The sequence below is a fragment of the Gavialis gangeticus genome, unplaced genomic scaffold, assembly GCF_001723915.1.
Source record: "Gavialis gangeticus isolate Ggan-Ray unplaced genomic scaffold, GavGan_comp1, whole genome shotgun sequence".
Classification (NCBI taxonomy): Eukaryota; Metazoa; Chordata; order Crocodylia; family Gavialidae; genus Gavialis; species Gavialis gangeticus.
The window spans coordinates 3,367,359-3,382,621 of record NW_017729018.1 but is presented as its reverse complement, the minus strand read 5'-3'; the positions used below and the strand labels follow the sequence as shown (position 1 = coordinate 3,382,621).

The 15,263-nt window shown below is 50.5% G+C and overlaps 1 protein-coding gene across 1 annotated transcript in view; it reads right to left on the bottom strand.

The window, feature by feature from the left end:
- Positions 1-15,263, bottom strand: part of LOC109294782 (excitatory amino acid transporter 5-like) — an 88,924-nt gene that overhangs the window by 32,713 nt on the left and 40,948 nt on the right. The gene's annotated exons all lie outside the window — the stretch shown is intronic.

Here is a 15,263-nt window from a genome sequence, read left to right as displayed (position 1 = left end):
TTTTTTTTTTTTTTTTTACAAAAGCCCTGAATCACCAGGTCCTAGCAGGCGGGGAGCAATCCCCACTGCCCCACATTGCATGGGGAGCTCCGCATGAGCCCCCGACCCCTCCCCTTGCTGCCCCAGCCTCCCCTATGGGTGCCCCGCATAGGCCAGCTCTGGCAATTTAAGAAAAAAAAAAACAAAATGAAAAAACCCCAGGACTCTCTGCTTCTGCTGGCGGGGGGCAATCCCCACTGCCCCACACCATGTGGGGGGCTTTGCATGAGTCCCCGAAGCCCTGAGGCTGCACCAGGAGCGGAGAGTCTCGGGGGTTTTCTCAGCTTTTTTTTAATTGAGGGGCCAAAGCTGGCCCAGGCAGGGCACCCATGGGGCGCTTGGGGGAGGTGGGGGGGTCGGGGAGGCTCGTGGCAGAGCCCCCCCATGCACCATTGCGCAGTGGGGGGCAGCAGGGATCGGTCCCACCCGGTGAGCACTGGGGCTTTTCTTTAAAGTACTGAGATGGGGCGGGAGTGGGGGACAGCCATGGGGGGGATTGAGGGCTTAGGCAGGGGTCAAGGGAGCTGCCAGGGGCCCCACCTTCCCCACCCCTAGTACTTACCAGCTCAGAGCGGGTGCAGCTCCTTGCTGCAGCCACCGGGGACTGCCCGAATCATCAAAGCTCTCCGAATCTTTTCTGGAGATTCGGAGAGCTTTGAATTAATTCAGACCTTTAAATTGGTCCCCTGATTTGATTCGGCGATTCGGCCACCCAATCAGGCCTGTTATCTACACTTGGAATAACTCCTCTTGCTCTCACTTTTCCCGAGTGAGATTGGCCACACTGCAAACAGTATTTGAGCTGCAGTTGAGCACCCCAACACACACCTCACCTGTGGCCCCTGCTGCACTCAAGTTGGACAGCCCGGGGTTAAAGCACCACCCAACTTGAGCTAGGGATTTTTGTGTGAGAACAGTGATCAGCCTCGGGGCAGTGCTGCCATTAGAACCTGAGTTAACGGCGCTCCAGCAAAGAAAGACCAGAATAGATAAAGTAGGCAAAATGCTGGGGGAGGATGTTATGCATTGTGGAGAGGGTCAAATTAGTTGACCTAGTTTGGCCATCATCTCTTATTCAGCTCCCGTTAGGGCAATGTGACCTTCCCCAGTAAACCAGCTCCATGATCGAAACCCTTCTGAGCAGCAGTTGATGGGCATGCTTCCTACCTCTGATGACAAACTGGTAACCTCTAGGGCAGTGATTTCAACACTTTCTAGGCTGCAACTCCTTTTACAGTGGGAGCACTTTTGTGCCACCACACTTAGGCACTGTTCATGTGTGTGCAGTTCAGAGAGGGGCAGGGGCCTGCAGCATGTCCTGTGGGCCAAAGACACCATCCCTGTGTCCTTCACCCACAGTGAGAGCTAAGTTGGGACAGGCTACTGGAGAAAATGAAACCTGGGGCACCTTGGCTCTTACTTGTCATGAGGCATCTGGGACACAGGGACAGTTACCGCAGGGCAGCTGAGGTGTGGTAAAGTCCTGTCTCCTGTTAATTATGAGCACGGGGGTTGATTACAGGTTTGGAGCATGAAGGGCTCTGGGACTTGCGACCCTTACTTCTAACTACTATGGCCCGACTTGGGGTTATGCCCCCTAGCTTAGGACCCAGTTTTCTAGAGCAGTGGCTGTGGTCTACAGAGCCCTGGGAGATCACAGACTATGTCTAAGGGATCCACAAAAGATGACTGTGATCAATCAAAAGTATGTGAATACTAGGCCTGTGCAAAGTGGCTAGTATTCACTTTGGATTTGGATTCGGCCAATCTGGAGCACAGTGATTCGATTCAGTGATTCGAATCACTGTCTTGATTCGATTCGGCTGAATCCCCGCCCCCGGGCTCACCGCTCCTGCCAGTGGGGGCAATCCCTGCTGCCCCGCACCATGTGAGAGGCTCTGCACAAGCCCCTGAAGCCCCGAGGCTGCTACAGGAGTGGTGAGTCCTGGGGCTTTTCTTGGCTTTTTTTTTTTTCTTAAAGGGCCAGACCTGCCCTGGGCGGGGCACCTATGGGGGGCTGGGAGAGTGGGGGTGGGGGCTCATGCAGAGCCCCCCATGCAGCGTGGGGCAGTGGGGGCAGCGGGGATCCCCCCCCGCCCAGCAGCACCCAGTGAGCCGGGGCTTTTTTTTAAAGTACTGGGAGCTGGGTGGGCGGGGGCAACCGTGGGGGGGGCTGGGAGGGCTGGCAGGGGTCCTCCCATGGTCCCCTCCCCTAGCACCCCCCTGGCCCCTAGTACTTACCATCTCGGAGTTGGCAGCAGCTCCCTGCTGCAGCCACGGGGGACTGCCCGAATCATCAAAGCTCTCCGAATCTTTGCATTGATTCGGACCTTTAAATTGTTCCCCTGATTCGATCTGGATTCGGAGATTCGGCCACCGAATCGGGCCAAATCTCCTCTGAATCAAATCACCACCCGAAGCTTTGCACAGCCCTAGTGAATATTCACACCTACAATTCAAACAGGTCTGCACCTCCATTCAAATTTTTTTAGGGGTCTGCAAATGAAAGGTTGAAAACCACTGTCCTAGAGGCAGGTGAAGTGTGGTGGTCGTCCCCTCTCCTCACTCCCACCCCCTTTTGATCACAACAAAATGAGCTGTTCTTTGAGCTATCATTGACCTTTAAAAGTTAAAGAGTGGTGATATTAATACAACTCAGAAAAAAGTATAGTTAACCCTGTCCCTGTCCTAGCAGGGAAAGATCTGCACTTTGTTTCTACCATATTACTGTATTTGTCTAATAGTGAGTGATAATGCCTGCTGTTGTATGATTATGCAGAAATGTCCCTCTCACATTGCTTATATACAGGAGTAAAGAGTGCTGCAGAAGGCTTACCTTTGAATTTTCTTATATCTGTAAACTTAAAAGCTCAGATTTATTGTTACATTTAACTGAAACCCAATTATTTTTGCTAGTGAGGGAACTTCCCAGTGAACTTTAAAAAAAAAAAAAAAAAAAAGCCTGTATTTTGTTCAGTATTTGCCCACATAGTACCCACACTAGATGGATATAGTCTTTCTCCATGTGACTTTGGACATGGAGGGATTAAAAAGAGTATAGTTCTTCCTCTCCAGAGCCTCTATAATTAACACACAAAAGCTAATGGATTAGGACCGTCTCACGCTCTACATGTGAAGTGCAGCCAGCAGCAAAGCCCTTCTGGCATCTCTGTACTGCTATAACAATAACTACCCTACCAGCATTATTTGATTCTTTCCTCCATCTTTCTTGCTATGCAGTCCACTGTTGTTGTCCTCTTTCGGCACCTACGCTTTGTTCGGCACTAAGTGACCGGACTGTGGATCAGGGCTGCTGTCACCCTGGCTGGATCTTACCATGTCAGCTAGCAAGATCTTCAGCCACTAAACCACAATACTGCAAATAGCAGACTCACTGTCATCTGTTTCCTCTATCTGAACAGGAGGGCTACAGCACATCCAAAAGGCAGACCCATCACAAGAGGGCTTTCACCATTTCATTGTCCATATCTTGGACATCACACTAGAAAGCAAGGGAGGGATACAGAAGATTGCTCTCTGGGCAGGAAAGGCATGCTTTCACATGGAGAGAGTGCTCTGGCTTCCTCATCTCTGTCTGCTAGTCTGGTATGGAGAAGCTTACCAGTGATGGGCCTACTGCATTCCCTCCATGGGGAACGCAGTCCTATTCACATAAGCAACTGTCTCCAGGATTAAATCCCCTTTCCCTACAAGGCAGAATAGATCTTCCTAACCAGGTTAGTTAGTGTTAGTACAGATTGTAGAGCAAAAGGAAGTAGAGAGTGAGGACAATCAACATAGAAAGTTGGCCTTTAAAGTGGCTTAAATGCCCTTTTGCACTGCTTTAATGGTGCAGCTGTTTACACTGTCGGCAGCATAATGCACATTAAATGACTTCGGGACGCAGCAAAATAAAACATGTCTAAGGTGTTTTAGTTTGCTACCTTACAGCCGCGGAGGGAAGCACTGGGCCCTGTGCAGCCCAGGGGCTGTGCAGGCAGCCCATGCAGGCAGGCTCCACTGAAGGGTGGGGGGAAAGCGGTGAGCCTGATCTCTTTTCTTTTCTTTCCCTCCCTGGAGCCAGCCCTCCTGCCCAAGCTGCACAGGGGCCCGGTGCTTCCCTCTGCCCCGGTGCTTTGGTCTAGGCTGACCTGCCTGTGAGGGAATTTGAATTCCCACGTCCCAGGACACTGTCCTACCCAAGCTTTGCTGGCGAAGCAGGCTGAGAGCACCCATCTGGCAAAGCTGGACTATGCTACCAGCACTCCTCGTGCATTTTGCGTTAGTCAGTGGAAACAATGAACAAGTCCAGTTAGGAGCTGCTCCATCAGCCTGAAACTCAGTCCCATTAGGGTTGGACTATGGGCCCACACTGTACTTTCTGGAAAGCTTTTAATAGCAATTTCCATTCCAGTGCTTCTAGGTGCAGGAAGTACCTGTTGGAAGACATTGCCCAGAATTTTTAACAGGAATGAATGCAGCTGGGTTTGGAAAAAAGGGAAAATAAAGCCCATCCACGTACAATATTGCTGAGCTCCAGTTCTCTGTCACTACAGGACACTGGCCAATTTCTCTACTTGGGTCCTGAGTCCAGTTAAGACATTTATGTTTCACAAAGTCAAAAGGAAGCAGAATTGCAACAAGACAGGCATGTCTAGCACGGATTATAACTCCCCATTGAAAGAATGGAAAGTTCTGTGTCCCCTGGGTGAAATAAAATTTAGCCCTGGAAAAGCCTAAATGCTGCTTCTCGCCTTTTAAGCCAATTGTCTAGATGTTAGGGCACTTGGAGAATTTATAATTATAGGCCCTCAGCACCTGGGGGGCAGGGAGGGGCTGGAACTTGCATCACCTGCTTGGCAGCAATGTACTGTAACCAGCACGATGCAGGTTAGCCATTACCCAGGCCCCTTTCGAGCACTTTCCTTGATGCTGGCCGGTGGCATTGCATGAAAAAGGTCTTTACCAGTTTAATGAGAAGAATTTGGGGGGTTGGTGACTATCATTCTGTGCGGTGTGTTCTGGAGAGAGACCTTGATTTCAATCATCTTTGCATCAAATGTAGGTAAGGCCTGGTAACCCACATCATGTAGGAACATAAGAGTACTAGTATGCGTCCCAGAAGCCTGCGACAGGCTCTTACTAATACCTTTTGGTGAACTTTAAGTTCCTGAATGTGGTCCCCTAGACTTTGGAGTATTTTAAAAGACAACTTCCCACTGCCCTAGAGTCTACCAGTGGCTCCTAGGACTTTGTGCTTTGAGCCAGAGTAAGCATGGCTGCTTCTCCACTGATTTTGAAATCCAGTGTGGCAAAGAGCTTTATTATTACTTCATTAATCACATTTCCTGGACTAATTTTCCCCATATCAGTCAGTAATGAAGACCTGGATAGAACTCAATCCCTTATCTCTTTAAATGAGCTTCTGTAACAATCAGACACTGGTGCTGAGGAATGACCAAAAGGTTTATATTGACAATAAAATCATCCCTGGGCAGATACAGTGGCGGTACACCGGTGCATTTTTACCTTCCTTTGATTCCTGTTCTGCCCATAGTATAAAACCAACTCAGTGGCATACTGTGGGTCTCCTGGGGGCCAATGCTTCCATTTGCACCCCCCCATCCGTGGCCGATTGCCAAGCAGGGGGAAGGTGGCGAGTCCCTCGGCGGCTGATCGCCAAGTCCAGAACGGACAGCGGCAAAACCGGAAGCGCCATCAGGGGACCGAGTACCCCTGGAGGCTCTGGCCAGGACCCCCCAGGCTGGTGCCCAGGGGCATGCCCCCCATCGGTATGCCACTCAACCAACTGCCTGGCAGTAGCAGCAGCATTTCTAGCCAGGCAGTTCCAAGGGAGTCAATTGACTTAATGGCTTATTATAATCTACGTGATCCCTTTTCAACTCTTCATTCCACAAGTGTTCATCACCCGCTCTTCTTTTTAATGATCCTGATGTTCCTCCAATCAAGCTATCCTTCATGCTGCAATGCTGTTGTCTGTTAGCTACTCCTGGTAATGAAGCTTCTGTTTCATAGTCCTTCATTTCAGTGAAGTTATATTTGTTTTTTGCTTCGCTCTTAAACTGAATAATACAGTCCTAGCCCACCAGCATATTAGTAAAGTCCTCCAGTACTTTGTTTTTAACTGGCAAAAAATTTGTGTTGTGTTGCATGTGATGAGGCACCACGCTGCCCTTTTCAAAATCCTAGATGCATCCATGGATAGTCCTACTACAGAACCTGAGGCGTCCCCAGGACAGTTGCATATAGAAAGGTGAAAAGAGGCAGCTCAGTGCCTGATGAATGTGAAACCAGTCCTGGGGATATAACAAGGGCATTGCGGAAGTCAAAGTCACCTTCCAGAACTTGAAATGACAGAGAAACTTGTTGAGAGGTTTCAAGTCCATAAGATGTCCACTCCTACAACCACCATTCAGACGAAGAAAAGTCCAGGTATAAAAATCCTTGCTCGTGAAGACATTTTCCCACTGGTCAGAAATGCAGATGGAAGTCCACCTCTCGCTGCTTTCTCATCAATAGAGCTGTCCGAGAGCGCAGGGTAAGAAAGGGCTGGAATTGCATGTGGTACCTGTTGCTCACAATACATCAGGACTGCTAGGCTATGTGGGCTCCAGCTTAGGCTTCCTGAAGCAAATAAAGGCCACTGGCAAACAAAGGGGAAAAATGGGTAAAGAAATGTTCTGCTTAGTTTTCAATTGTGGCAACGTAGTTCTTTTTGAGAGGAAGACGCAGAATATCAGTTGCCTTGGAAAATCTGCGTTGTCCTTGGTGACTCCAATGCTGTCTTTTGGTTATTGAAATATGAAGCAAAGGGATATACTGTCTGATGGAGATCACAGGTTTGGAACAAACAAAGCCAGAGAACATAAAATGGATCTTGTGTCTTTAATGAGCAAAAAGGCTTGCCATTTTCAACTGAAGAGGTGACAGCCATCAAATGAAAGACCCTTTATCATGTTTTGGATACCTCTGGATATCCTGGAAATTGTAGAAAGGAAGTTTCTTTACTTCACCATTCATATTGGCTGCTGCGGTCCCCCTGCTTTACCTGTAGCAGGTTAGGATGTTATGTCTTGTGGTTTTGTCAGGGTTGACTACGTAGTTTTGCCAATATGTGAGACAATGGATTTGTATAGGATGGTTTGGATAGAGATGAACCTGCCTAAGGCAGGGGGTTGGACTAGATGACCACTCACAGTGCCTTCCAGCTCTACTTCTGTACAACCGTATGACATGGTGCAGGTAGTTGCATAAGATGAATCCAGAACATATGCAGAGAAGCTCTGGTTATTGGCTGCCCCTTTGACATGCTTAATTTCAGCTGCGCTCCTGTCTTTCCAGAAATGGAGACTTCTTTGTCCTTGAGGAGATAATCAGATTTTGCCAGAAGTATCTAGAAGTTGGTAATACACAGCTGGAGACTGTCTTTTCTACTGAACACATGCAGCCTTTTAAAGCACTTTAGGGTGCATCTGCTGCTTGCATCTTTCCTGACCAGCTGTTACACATAATCCTGCCACTAAAAGCACTCAAAGTCCTTGGTATCCTCTATTCACCCCCCTGGAAATGGCAGATACTATTGTCAGTGATTGCTGCAAGTTCTTTGGAGACGCAAACAACCCCTCATTAACATGTCTGACACATTTGCCCCGCATGAAAGTGTGCAGACTATCTAGTAGCTTGTGGAAATAAACTTGTACTACTTGTAACAGGATATCAGAGTGTAGAGAGATCTTCTGCATCCTTATGTCACTGCAGCCACCTGCAGGTGGTGACTGCCTGCTGCCACCGCCACCTGCAGGCAGTCACCATGTCCCCTCAGCCTCAGGAGGCACGAGTTGTTCTTGATGCTGCTTATTGATAGTTTGTCCTCAGGGATTTCCACAACTTCGCCTCCTTCCTTATTACTGTAGAGAGCTGCTTTTTGGTCTTCTGTATTGGCAATGGACCTGTGTGATGGCTGTGCCCACTCCATCCTTTGGGGGATGTGTGCGCAATGGTGGAGTGGGCACACCTAATGGATACAGCTAGTCAAACAGGTGTGGTCCTATGCACACAGGCCGTGTGGGCCTAGGACATCAAACGTATCAAACATAGCCTCTGGCAGATGTTCCAAATTATGCTTAGGGTCTTGTTGCACACTAATTTTAGGCAGCTCCTGGAGCTCTTAACTCTTGGACTGTCCGCACATTAACATCTGAAACTACTTTTAAGCACACTTTAGGTGGTTTCAAATTACACCACTCCAGCCCAGGTTTCTCTCTGCTCCACGTTACCCAACTCGTGTTCCATTAATGCAGGGGTGGGCAATTATTTTGGGCAGAGGGCCTCTTACTGAGTTTTGCCAAGCCATCAAGGGCCGTATGATAGGCAGCCAAATATTAATTCTCTAAATTTTTTAGGGGCCCCGCAAGCCTGGTGGGCTGCATCCAGCCCCCAGGCTGCATTTTGCCCACCCCTGCATTAATGTGTGGTCAGTCTCCTCAGATGAACTGCCCAAGTTGCAGTCCTCCAGCATCCCCGGATGTGTCCCCTCACCCACCCTGACGTTATGTGTGGATGAACTTTCCACTCCCTGAATGCTACTGCTCAGGGGGGTGCAACCCCTTGCAAAGAGCTTGCAAAGCACGCGCCATCTGGCCAGGTCACAGTGCATGGATGGGTCCAGGAATAGGGGTCTGGTGCGGGGAACAAGGCAGGGAGCTGCAGTGGGTCCCTTTGTGACATGCACACACACACATTTGGGTTGTATATTGGGGGGTTTTTGCACATGGGTAAGATGGCCCCTGTGTTTTGGCCAGGTGCTCAGCACATGGCATGCTGGGGCCTGTAGCTGGAGAAAATATGTAAAACCCTCTGGCCTCATTGGCCAGAGGAAGCGGAGGATCCCTCAGGCGGATTGGTTGGGAGTGTGGCACTCTGACCGGACAGGGCCAGGGTGATGTCATGCAAGGGATATAAGGGGAGCTAGGCTGGATTTTTTGGGTTTTTTTTGAGTGAAGTGTCCTCCAAGAGAGAGGGAGTTTGCAGGTCGTGAAAAGGGAAGCTCATGTAGAGGCGGGAGAGAGGGAGAATTGTCCCAGTGTCTGGGAACGCCTCTCTCCTCTTCCCCTTTTTTTCTTTTGAGGTTTTAAGAGAGTAATACTGAGGAAAAGTGTATTGGTTCCTTGGGTTTGCTGGCCAGGACTGAGGGTTAAAACCTGAGAGTTTCTAATCCTGCAAATTTTGGGCTGGGGTTGAGGTTTGCAGCTTTCTGTTCCCAGCGGAGCTGTGACCCAAACTACCTGCAGCCCCAGCGGCCAGCAGGGAGCTCCCACAGGCAGCCATGGTGCTGCCGGTGGAGGGGGCGGTGAGCACCGGCTGGTGGTCAGTGACCACCTGCAGACATCGCTGGCAGTGTTGGCAGCAGCCAGCAGTGATCGCGGACCGCCCGCAGACAGTGTCGGTGGTGAACGGCGATCGCCTGCAGGCGCCGCCAGCAGTGTGCACCGCCAAGCTCAGGGTGCTCCCCGTACATGTTGCCAATGCTAGAGGGTAAGCCTGGTCTTTCCCCTCGTTTCTTCTGATGGTTCTTTGCTCTAGTCAAGCTGCGTGGTTGGGCTGGCTATAGTCATTAATCAGCCTGGCTCCTTTTGGAGATTTTCCCGCAGTTTCATTTCAGCAGGCCATATAATCTAGCCTAGTTTGGGGGTGTGCGCATGCTGTCTGGAGCCACAGACACTCCCCACAGACACATATAGCCTCTCTGTGGGAGCAAAGACTGGCATGCTACCATTCCTCCAAGAGCAAGGAGGGGCCTCTTGCACTGCAAAAGGACCCGTGGTCTCTAGCAGCTTCCCCTGCCACAGCGCAACCTACAGTCGGGGCTGTCCCTATGGGGGGTGAATCGGGGTGACCGCCCTGGGCCTTGCACTTTGGGGGACCCCACAGAGCCGGGCAAAGCAGCTGCAGCCAACTTCACATGTGGCCACTTGGGTCTCGCCCCCGCCAAATCCTCTGCCGCCGGCTTCCTCGTGTCCAGGGGCCAGGCCTCTCGCAGGCTGATTTGCCCCAGGCCCCGCACCCTGTTCAGGTCATCTCTGCTTGTAGTTAGTAGTGTTTGAAATTGCATTTGGTGTTTTCCCCTGTTTTCTGTAATAAATCTGTCTTTTGTGTTTATACTGCTTGCAAGGAGGAAGTTTTGCTTATGGAGGACACCCTAGTGATTCATTTAGTGTTTCCCAGGTGGTCTGAGTGGGGGCTCGAGCCACAGTAAAATATATTTAGTACCCCAAAATTGAACCCAGCTTTTGTTGCTGCCCACCGGTGCCCAGCAGAAGGGTTACACCAAGAGCTGGGGCTTCCTTCCCAGGGCAGGGGCAGTAGCTCCCCCAAAAGTGCCTTCCCTCACTGCTCCCATCTCCCAGCCACCCTGGGAGCCATGATCAGCACCCCCCACCCCCCAATCTCAAATCCCAATTTATTAAAATGTGAGACTTCTTTAATGTACTTCCTCTTTTGTTTCTTTTAAATTCTTTCTGAACTTTTTATTTTATCCTTCAGTAGCTGACTTCCTTCATTTCGCCACTCTCTTCCCCATCCCCATTTCCTTTCTACCTCCCATTTCATTACCCACCCCACCCCCCTCCCATTAATTCTGTGCTTCCCAGATTCATGTCTCTGCCCTGCCCCCCACATCCCATCTCTCACCCCCTCCCCTCCACCCACCTAGAGCAGGATAAAAACCTGTCCGGGCTCACCAGCCCTGTAGTGGCAACTCACAGCTGTGGAGGTGCGGGGGACAGTTGGAGAAGATGTTTAGCCTTAAGGTGTGAATGCTCAAAACTGGATTTAGCACTAAAACTGATCAATATTAGAGCAGCTCAATGTGCAACATGAGCAAGGCCCTTAGTTGTTGAAGTGAAACTCCACAAAACTTGTTTGAAAAGCCACAGAGGAACAGGGCCTCTATTGAGCTATGAGGTCAGCCAAAGTAAAAAGGAAGATGGAGAATTGCTCTAACAACAGAGGACCTCAACCCAGGGAGTTGAGGGCTGTGGTACCAGCAGGCAGCAAAAGCGGCGTTCTCTTTTCCTTGGGTTGTCTAAGTGGCATGCGTGGAACTTGCTCACAGCTAGGGCTTCAGCGTCTTGGCAGCGTGGATGCGAGCTCCACACATGCAGGCCGAACACATGCAATAGGCTACTTACTAGCCAAGCACATATGCAGCTGTGCGTGCACATGTATAGTAGGACTGTGCGAAATGTTTACAGCTGTTTTGTTTTGACGCTGTTTTGACTCGTTTTGAGCTTGAAACAGTGAAATTGAAATGAAATAAAGGGCTTCGAAACAGCCTCGAAACAAAATGACCAGGCCAGTCAAAACATTTTGAATTTCAAAGCAGCCAGCCAGATGGTGGGAGACGGGGGTTGGGGGGAGAGCCAGGACTGCAGCCCCATGTGATTCAGATTGGCAGGGAGTGCAGCCATGGCTCTCCCTGCCTCCCACGGCTGGGCTGCGCTCCGTGGGGCTGGCAGAGCCGATTGGAGTACAGCGCCAGCTCTACCTGCCTCCTGCCACTGGGCTGCGCTCTGATCGGCTCAGCCAGCCCCATGGAGCTCAGCCCGTGGCAGAAGATGGGCAGAGCCGGCGCCCTCTGCCACCAGGCTGAGGTCCATGAGGCTGCAAGCTGCTGGGAGCTGAGCCAGTAGTGGGAGACACTTCCCCCTGTTGGGCTCAGTTCCCCAGGGCTGCAAGCCACTGGGAACTAAGCCGGGCTGGGGTAAGTGCCTCCTGCCACCAGGCTCAGTTCCCAGCAGCTTGCAGCACTGGGGAACTCAGCCGTGCTGCAGGAAGTGCTTCCCCCAGCTGGGCTGAGTTCCCCAGTGCCGAGTCCCAGGCGGCAGGAGCAGCAATCTGTGATCTGGCAGGCAGATCCAGGCCCACCCGCACCCCTAGGAGGGCTATGGGGGCTCTGCTGGACTGCGTCCAGGGATGTGGGCCCCCAATGTGCCTGCTGGATCACAGGATGCTGCTCCTGCTCCCTAGCTTCTACTTGTCAGCAGCCTGAGGTGCAGTTTCCTAGAAACCCCTGCACTGATCTCCCTGAAACTTGGCAGGCTTCATGCCCTCAGAAGGGGCTGTCATCCCTGCAAGTTTCATCAGAATCAGGCAAGAAATGACAAAGTTATAGGCTGTTTCGTGCTTCCCCATTATAGCCTATCGGTGAAACCTCGAAACAGTGTCGAAACAGTGAAACCATGTCGACGAAAGGGAATGGAACAGTGATTTCAAAATGTTCAAAATAAAACACTGTCCCACTGAAACGCAAGTCGAAGCGGAACACTGCTGTTTCGCACAGCCCTATCTAAGGCCCAAAGCCGTGGTTAGCAGCTTTTAGACATGCGAAGAGGACAGCCCTTGCACGTTTTAGCCCCGATAACTTGCCTAAGAAGCTGCAGACTTGGGTTCTAGGCCCATCCAGAGGGGTCTTGAACCAGCATACCTCCAGCTTCCCATAGCACTGTAACCGCAATGCCCACAGGTCAGGCCAGAGAGAAAGTAGTGCAGCTCTACACCTCAGGCAGCACCCAAACATGCAGTGCCAATTCCAGCCATGCAATCAGCTGCCATTGTGTCAATGGCTGCTTTCATGCCCCCACCACAAAGGCAGTGCTTCCTTGGTCGCCCCCCTCCCAGCTACACTACAGACATTATCTAAGCCTTTCTGTAGCACTCCTGGCACATGGGGGTGGAAGAACTAGGGCCACCTTTCTTTTCTGTTTTATTTTGGGGACTTCCATTCAGGTACACGCATCCATGGTCATCTCTGCACCCAGGATTACACATCAGAAACAGAATGCCTACCTGTGCCGTATTGGCAAAGACCTGGTACAGCCTTAACAAGCGTGGGCCTTTTAACTGGTTCTGAAACTATATGCTGGATGTTAAATGTGGGACCTAATTTAGCAGTGGAGGGGAAGAAAGCAGAGGGCTACATTTACATTTCAAAATGGAAACTGTAAGGTGTGAGAGACTGAAATACCTGAAAAGAAGCAAGAGACAGACACTGAATGTGTGAGAGTCGTGAGAGGCATGGAATATGTGACTAATGTGAAAAGCATGCCATTGTCAAGGCACCCAAGGGAGAGAAGGGGGTGCAGATTGCCTGCAACCCAGACAAAGATGAGGCCTGTGGGACCATCCTTGCCACAGAAGACTTGCAGATCCCCCCAAAAAACAGCTGCCGAATACCTGGCTATAAGGAGAAACTCTGCCCTCAGGATTATATAAGATCTGTGCAAGGCGTTCTGTTGTCTTTTTAGGTTATGTTGCCTTTTAAGGTAGGCTAATTTGTGTGTTATCACTGTGTCTTTCCGGGCTGTGTCTTAGTTTAGGCAGAACTTTTCTGTTAGTTTTTTGTCCCATGCTTGAAATAGCAAATTGCTGTGATCAATAAACACTATCTTCAGAGAAAGGGCTCTTTCTGTCCAAGTATTTTATGACTTCAGTGCCACTACCTGAAGGCTAATATTAAGTCTAGTAACAGCACAAGAGCTAGAAATGCCACTTAGACACCCAAAAAGTTGCCATTGAGATGACCAAAGAGAAACAGAATTCCATGCAAGTGTCCTCCTTCACATCCACCTAGCCAACTGCCCGGGCTAGCAAGCGTGGGCTTTGGAGCAGCCTGTAATTAGACACCATCTGAACAGTTGAAAACATTTTTCCTAGCATCCAAAGAAAATCTTTGCTGCAACTTAAACTAATTTCTTTTTGGTCGTCTTGCAGCACACCAGACCCCAATGGCCAGCGGAGAGGAGATCGCTTTCTAACAACCTTGCTCAGATGTTTCCCTATTCCCATGTGCATTGGCGATGCATAGGGGGTGAATGTGGGTGCACGTGCACCCCCTGAGATTGGCAGTGCTCCCTGTGAGAGAAGCACCGCTGACGCTGCTGGCGGCATCTGCGGGCGGTCGCCGATTGCTGGACTGTGCTTGCCCTGCCACCCCCCGCAACAATGACGCTACCGTGACCACCTGAAGGAGCTCCCCGCTTGCCACCGCTGCCTGCGGGCAGTTGCTGCACCCCCCCAGCCTCCAGGGGCACACATTGTTCATGCCTATATAGCAGCACTTAGGCACCCAGATGAGGTAATATAATCACTCCTACACTAGTTGGGCAACTCAAAGCTAGTGTGAAAGCACTTTTGTCGTCCACTAGGTGAAACAGGTTACATCTACACAAGACATTTTACAATTACAATGCAAAAGTCGTCAGGGAACATCAAGGTTGGTGATCATCCAGAAAACATGTTCTACTATAACGAACCCTTTCAGTTTTTAAGGAGCTGCTGCAGATCTGCCTCTGTCCCATCACATCCATTTTCTCCTTTCAAAGGTCCACTTGCCCCATCACAATCACTATATACCGGCACATCCCCTCCTACCTGCTGGTGCCTCTGGTACCTCACTCTGTCACTGATGACAACTCAGTTCCTTTCCCCACCTCCCAGCTTCATTTCCTTCCTGTGATCTTCAGCACCTTCTTTTGTTTCTTGCTGCCACTGTCTGTGTGGTCCAGTCTGTGTGCTAAGCCCTGTCAATTCTTCCCATTTATTATAACCAGATACGCTATTTCCTTATCATCTCTGCTGTACTCCTTGTCCACTGTCTTCCTGGTAGGCCTGTGTGAAGTGGCTAGTATTCGCATTGGATTCAGTCGATTTGGGGGACAGTGATTCGATTCAGTGATTCGAATCACTGTCCCAAATTGATTCAGCCGAATTTGGCTGATTCACTGCCAGATCTCCAAATCAGGCCCCATCCTCCACCCACTCTCAATGGCTGCTCTCCTAGTTCCCGTCTCAAAAAACAAACAAACCCCCTCCCCCATTCACTGGCTGCTGCCAGGTGGGGGGGGGCCATCCCTGATGCCCCATGCTGCATGAGGGGCTCTGCCACAAGCCCACTGTCCCCACCCCTCCATGGCTGCCCCTCCTGCCCCAGCTCTTGGCCTTAAAAAAAAAAAAAAAAAAAAAAAAGCTCCAACTCACCGGCTCCTGCCAGGCAGGGGGTGATCCCCACGGCTCCCACTGCCCCATGCTGTGTGGGGGGCTCTATCACGAACCTCCAGCACCCCTGAGGCCACTGCAGCAGCCAGTGAGTGGGGGCTTTTTGGGTTTTGGTTTTTTTTTTTTAAGGGCCGGGAGCTGGGGCTAGG